Source organism: Cannabis sativa, chromosome 4 (assembly GCF_029168945.1).
Source record: "Cannabis sativa cultivar Pink pepper isolate KNU-18-1 chromosome 4, ASM2916894v1, whole genome shotgun sequence".
NCBI classification, from domain to species: Eukaryota; Viridiplantae; Streptophyta; class Magnoliopsida; order Rosales; family Cannabaceae; genus Cannabis; species Cannabis sativa.
Window position 1 is genome coordinate 69,344,069 of NC_083604.1, and position 7,429 is coordinate 69,351,497.

Sequence of the window (7,429 nt, forward strand, 5' to 3'; positions counted from 1 at the left end):
AGAGGTGGGCATTTCTGATGTTCCAAGTTTGCCAGATTATACCAAGAAACAAGGGGATATGGTCTTTGGGAAGCAGCGAAAGACTGAGAAGATAGAAATCTTTAATGTCAAGCCTGAAATGGTCTACAAAAAACTGCTTAAAGATGGTATGATGCCAAATTTGTTTGACTCTGGTACAGTGAAGGAGAGCATGAGAAACCGATTCTGCATCTCCCCCACAATAAGAGCAAGTGGGAGAAGGGATTGCATGTTTAAGGAACAGGTTTAAAGAACACGGGAGAAGATGGTTGAAAGCTTTCCAAGTGAAATGTTTAATTTTGGGAGGGATTTTCAAGGTCCAAAGAGTTTTCCACCAATCCTTATAAGGGTTAGGGTTGGAAGTGGAAGGAGAGGGATTGAGGGCCTTGGACTGGGCTAAATGATAAGCTGAATTAACAGTGAAAAGGCCAGAGTGATGTGATCCCCAGATGAGAGTATCAGAAGGTCCAATATCCAAAGGAATGTTAAGGATAGCCTCAGCCTGATAAGAAGGGAAGTAATGGTAAAGCTTATCAATATCCCAGGTGCGATCATGATTAATAAAAAAGGAAACAGTGGAAGAGGAGGGATCAATGGGATGTAGAATAGTTGGGTGGGAAATGTTGGGGATCTAGTTTGGGGCAGAGATAGGTACATCATTGCCAGAGCCAATTTTCCAAACAAGGCCCTGATTGAGAAGTTGAGTACCCCAAAGAAGGCTTCTCCAGGTAAAAGAAGGGTTATGACCTTTAGGGGCATGGAGAAGATCAGAATGCTTAAAATATCGGGCCTTAAGCAGAGAATGTAACAGGGAGTCAGGGTTAGACCAAATCCGCCAAGCCTGCTTGGCTAGAAGAGCTTGATTGTGTGAAGTAAGGGAACGAAATCCCAAACCACCAAAGAATTTGGAAGCAGAGAGAGCATGCCAATTTTTCCAGTGAATCTTCTGCCTATTCGAAGAGGAGCCCCACCAGAATTTAGCTGTTAAGCTTTGAATAGAGGCACAGGTGGATTTTGGAAGTCTAAAGCAGGACATGGCAAAAGATGGGATTGCTTGGATGACTGATTTAATAAGAATTTCTTTGCCAGCTCTGGAAAAAAGTTTTTCATTCCAAGAACTAAGTTTAGAAGAAGTTTTTTGGATAAGATAGTGAAAAACAGAGTTCTTGACCCTACCTATACAGTGAGGAACCCCAAGGTATTTACTAATGAAACCTTCACCATGTAGGCGTAAGGAAGATCGAAAATTTGATTGAGAATCAGAAGATGTGTTAGGGGAGAAGAGAATGGAAGATTTGTCCCTGTTAACAGATTGGCCAGAGGCTTCAAGATAAAGATGCAAAATATGATTTATGGCCTCAGAGGATTGGGTAGAAACAGGGACAAAAACCATACTATCATCAGCAAAGAGAAGGTGGGAAAAAGCAGGAGCCCCACGGCAAATTGTAATACCAGAGAGAAGGCTGGCTTCCTCATGAAGACGAATAGCAGCAGACAAGCCTTCAGCCACGATTAAGAAAAGATAAGGTGATAAAGGGTCACCTTGACGAATGCCTCGAGAGGAAGAAAACACCTTTGATAATTAACCATTTAACCAGATATTAAGGGGTGTGTTTGAAAAAAAATCAAGCGGTTTCACGTACTCATTATATAACAAATTATTATTTATTTCAGTACAACAAATTTTATTAATCAATTCAAAAAAATCAATAAAGAAACCACCAAATAAAAATAGTTAAAAAATATATATATATTTGACTGTATTATGTCATGCAACCAGATTATTATTTATTTATTTATTTGAATAAATCTGAATTTATGTTTGATGGGTTAAAAATAAATTAAAATTTATTTAAAATGTATATATATTAAGTAGTATAATATACATTATTCACGATAGGTAATGTTTTTTTTTCAACTGTGTGAAAAGTGGTTGCTTTTCAACCATAATGGTAATTTTTGAAGGCATATATATACTTAATCATATATTTAATGTATTATTCAAAAAAAAAAATCATATATTTAATGTAATGTTCATTTTTTTTTTCTTGTTCATACATCTAAGAAAACTTAGAAATAAAATTTCATCATGTTGATAAATAAAAGGGTATAATAGGAAGAAGGATTATTGTCTTTAATAAGAATCTTTGGGTGAAGCATTCAATTACGAATGAGATACAACCTCAACAAATTGATTAAAAGATAAGGTTAGTGCAAAGAAGATTGTATGTAGGGTAAACTGTATGCAGGGTAAGTTATATATTCAGCTCCTATAAAAGCAAGGTTGAGAGGATATATAAAGGACATCAGAAGCAAAGAAGAGTTTCTCTCTAATAATCCCAGTTTTCATCATTACTCCATATACTCTTCCCTTACACACAACCATCCCGTCTCATCAATTCTCTTCTTACACACAACCATTACATCTCATAAAAACTCTTTCATGCACGTCCATCTCGTTCTTAATAACTCTCTAATTAATCACACCTTTACCATTCGTTAGGTTGCCTATTTAACAAGCTTCTATAAAAACTAAGCTGCTTATTTCATCACTTTTTATAAAAACCAAGTTGCTTATTTCATAACCTTTCATGAAAATTAAGCTGCATTTCATAACCTTCCATGAAAACCAGACTGCTTATTTCATAACTTCTATGAAAACCATTTAAGCTGCTTATTTCATAACCATCCACGAAAACTAAGCTACCTATTTCATAACTTTTTATGAAAACTAAACTGCTCACACCACTTTCCAACACATCAGCTCACCAAGGTTCTTCTACGAATCATAAGTTCTTCTATTCACGATCATTTCTTTCTTCTTACAAACACAGTTATATGGTCTAATACACCTCATTTATCTACAAAATACATACAAAAAATCAACCTAATCTTGGTCACCACATATGCCCAGGATTGATCATTTTTGTAAGAAGATAGATATCATTTGCTCTTGATCTTTATAATATTTCACACTAATAAAAATGCACAACTGACTGTTTGCTACCGTAGATGTAGGCAAATATAATTTGCTTAACTATGTAAATTTGTGTCTTATTTTATTTAAAGCAATAAATATATATGATATATGTGTATATTTAAAGTAACATATATCAATATTATTAAATGTTTGGCTAGAACTCCTGAACATTTTAGCGACTCTGCTTGTACATTAAGGTGTTGAGATTAATTGAAATGCACTTTTAATTTTATATTAGTACAAGTGGGAGTTTGTTGGAATTTTATGCTCTAAATAAAACCTATTTCAATATGATTAGATTTACTAATTAATAATTAAAAGATCAAAATTCATTTTATGTTGCATGGTTCACATAATTTCTTTCATGATTATACGTTAAATGTATAAATTCTATTAAATCCAGAACAAATAGTTATTTATGATTATAGTGTTGTCAACAGAGTGGAAAATAATCATGATTATACGATTTAAAGTTTAAGTCTCATGATTTGTCAATACACTGGATTCACACTAACATGATAATCAGCGATAAAGTTTACTTACACCTTGGATAAGTGTTATGTTCTTTCCAGGGCATTGTCAAAGTATGCTAGTATTGGATGTATGTAGTACACATCGGACTGGACCGATATTGACATTGAATAAGATATCATAAACTTATCGTTTTATCTTTTGAAGTCAATATCACTTAGTTGATCTTAGGTTAATAGATCTTAATCCTGAGATAGATAGGTTCTGGCTTAAAGATATTATTTGTGTTCTTTGACTTGTTCGTTAAAGCTGACAAATTGGATCGGCCCAATGCATATATCTTAGGAACATGGTAGTACAACTAAGTGGGAGCGCTAATCATAGATATGAAATCTATAGCTTCTTTAACTTCTAGAAGTGAAACAATAATTTCCTTCGAGTTTGACTTAACACGATAAATAATTGAAGCCACATTTTAGTAATTATATTAGTTTACTGAAATATTATTTACAAATAGCTAAGTTTTTTAAGGATAAAATACATTGAAGGGTAGAACGGTAACTTGTTAGGTTATTTTTAGTATTAATTCTAGATTAAGTTTAGTATATTTTTAATTTAGTTCTACTCTTGTTTGGAGTAATTCTACGCTTTTTATCTTTTATTTTTTCAGATTTAAAATAGAAGAAGATTAGAAAATATCAAAGGAATAAGATGAAAAAAAAAAGATTAAAAAAATCTCACAAAAAGATGATATATAAAATAAAGAAAATTGTGTAAGAAAATAAAGCTAAAACTTCAAACCTGAATTCGACTATCTTTTGATTAGATTTTGGAAAAAGTCAAAACATAAAAGTTCTAGATCTCTCTTTTATCTTTCTGTAACATCTTGAGCAATATCGAGAGAGTTATGGCCAAAATACTATCAGTCAAAGTAACAGAAAAATCATCGTCGAAACGAAGCCATGTAATGAAACTCCAACACGTGCCGCGGCCCAGGCCTTGTGGGGCCGCAGTCCACACCCCTAAACTGTACAAAAATCATCTTTTTCTCTCACGTGAGTTTTAGTGGTTTCCTAATTCGAATAGGCATTTAACATGTGCGCTTTTATATTTTTTTAGTCCCTAAAAGCCTATATAAAGGGTGAACTGGAGTTGATTTCAAAAAGCAATTAAAAAAGAAAAATGAGTACGAATTTCAGAGACAGAAGTCAATACTAGAGGCATTCTGCAGAGGATTTTCAGCATTATTTTATTCTCTATCTTCTTCTCTTTTCTAAAGTTAATATGTGTGATTTTTCTTCCATGAACATGTGTAGCTAAACACTTGATTAGGGTCTAGATGGATGTTGTTTGACATTGCTTTATGGTTTAAATATGATTTAATTTTCCCTCTAATTTCTATGTATTCTATTTCATGTGCTTAATTACTTTTAATTGCCTGGCCATCAATTAATTATTTTATGATTTCGATGCGAGATCTAAGAAGTGAGTGTCGATTATGCTATAGTAAAATAGAATTGAATTTTGATATATTGGACGAGAGTACCTGTATGGTTTAGATAACTTACAGGGTTTCTGTGTTTAATGCTTGTTGCATGTTAAATTTATCACAAAAGTAGAAAGTTTGCATGTGATTGAGATTTATATATATAAGAAGACTATAAATTACCTTAGTAAACCTGCTATTGCATAAAAATTGATAATAGGAAGATATTCATATTAAGGCATAATTCAATGGATACAATTGAAATCGAAGCCCTAGTTTTCATTAACGGTTAATTTCCCTAAATTATTTCTCCTTTCACTGTTTTTATTATTTTCTAGTTTTAAACTATTCTTAATTTTTATTTAACCAAATAGAAGTAAAAGTTTAATTTTAACGTACTTAACTACAATCTTCGTGGGATCGACCTCACTATTAGTGAGTTTACTACTTGTTACGATACGTACACTTGTGTGTGCAAAAATATCACAACATAACTTTATCTCTACTCGATGTAGATCATCTATAGAGGATCTTTGACTATTTGTATTGAAACAATGGGTAATTCAAATTACATCTATTTTTGATAATATAGCGTTCTATTTAATAAAGAGTTCAATTCTAAATTTATAGTAGAGTCAGAAAGAATTAATAAGTTAGAAAATTTACTTGATAAATTTCATATCTACTTATTGGAAGTTTGATTACATAGGGTCATGGTCCCAAAATTAAATGGGATAATATTATGTTGCATTCTTAATTAATTAGTTTTAATTAATCAATTAGAATTCTAAATAAGACTAATGTCTTGTTTGTGAATTTTCACCAAGAAATGGCTTAATTGAGAAGAAAAGAGAATTCAAGGTTTATTTATTAATTAAGAGACCTTGAAAGGTCTAATTAATAAATATATTTACATAGTAATTTTATTTGATAATTATTTATAATTATTAAATAGATAGAATTAGTATTTAAATAACTAGACCAAAAAAATGGTATTATTAAAGAAAGACAAGTTTATTTCATTAAGGAAATAAAATAATGGCAAAATTCTAACTCATGGGCTTCATTAAGGAAGTCGACCATGAGATGAATTATAACCCATTGGATCTTTTTAATCAGCATATTAAGCTTTAACCTTAAACTTAATGAATCCCTATAAATATAAAAGTATAGCTCTTATTTTCATAAGACTTCAGTCTCTTTTGTCAGACAACTAGAAAATAAAGAGAGATCTTCTTCTTCTTCTTCTTTTTCTTCTTCCAATATCAAAATTATTCATCTTCTTTGTTGAATAATTTGAAGTCCATGGTGATTGAGAGTATGCCCACTCATATCAAAACAATACCTAGCATAGTGTGGAAGACTGTGTCTAACCAAATTGGAGGAGAGAAGATCCAGGTTCAGATCTTAATAATGCTATGTTACATAAAGGAATCAAGGACTAGAAATCTGAATGGAATGAGTCATTATTATTCCGCTGCCATCAATGTAAGGATTTATTAATCTCTTATGTGTTTATTTCATTATTTTAGGAAATTCATATTTAGAATGTTAGATTATAGATTATAATCAAACATACATATTAGTAGATCTAAATCTTGTTAAAATAAGTTCTGACAAGTGCGAGCAGCTGGGGTGGTGCTGGTGGTGTGGAGTAGTCAACTTGGCGCCTTGTGCTTCCTTAGATGCACTAGGTGCATCGAGTCCTTTGGACCCAGGGACGGACGCAGTAAAGAAAGTGTATATAGCCCCCACTAAAAAAAAATTAGTGTTAAAAAAAATTAAATATCTTCTATTTAATTAAATAATTATAAAAATATTTATTATTTACTTTACATTAAAATTATAATTATTTTGTGGGGGCTTTTTACTATTTTGTTGTATAATTATTTAATTAAATAGAAGATATTTAATTTTTTTTAACACTAATTTTTTTTTTAGTGGGGGCTATAGCCCCACACTTTCTTTACTGCCTACGTCCCTGGGTACAATTCAATATCAGATTCCATTTATTTTAATTTAATAAAAATTATAAAAAATCACTAATCAATTATAAAACGTCATCTTATAGTAGTACTTGACACCTTGATACCCCATAACAATACTCCTCCTTTCTATTATTCTACCCTCTTCACTTTTCGTAATCTATCCATCCTTCATCTTCTCCCTCCTTTTTACCAAATATAGTGTTAGTATTTTATGTAAAACTATAAGGGCTCGTTTGGAACGCCGTATTAGGTCGTATTGTATTGTATTGTATTATATTGAATTGTATTTTATGCAATATTTTTACCTAAAATTATACGTGGTATTAAATTTTATGAGCACCTAAATATATAATATTTTAGTATAAATTAAAATTTAACATAGTATTATATAAAAATATGATATATAATCTAATTCAATATAATACAATACAATACGACCTAATACGGCGTTCCAAACGAGCCCTAAAACAAATATCCGTTCTCTTA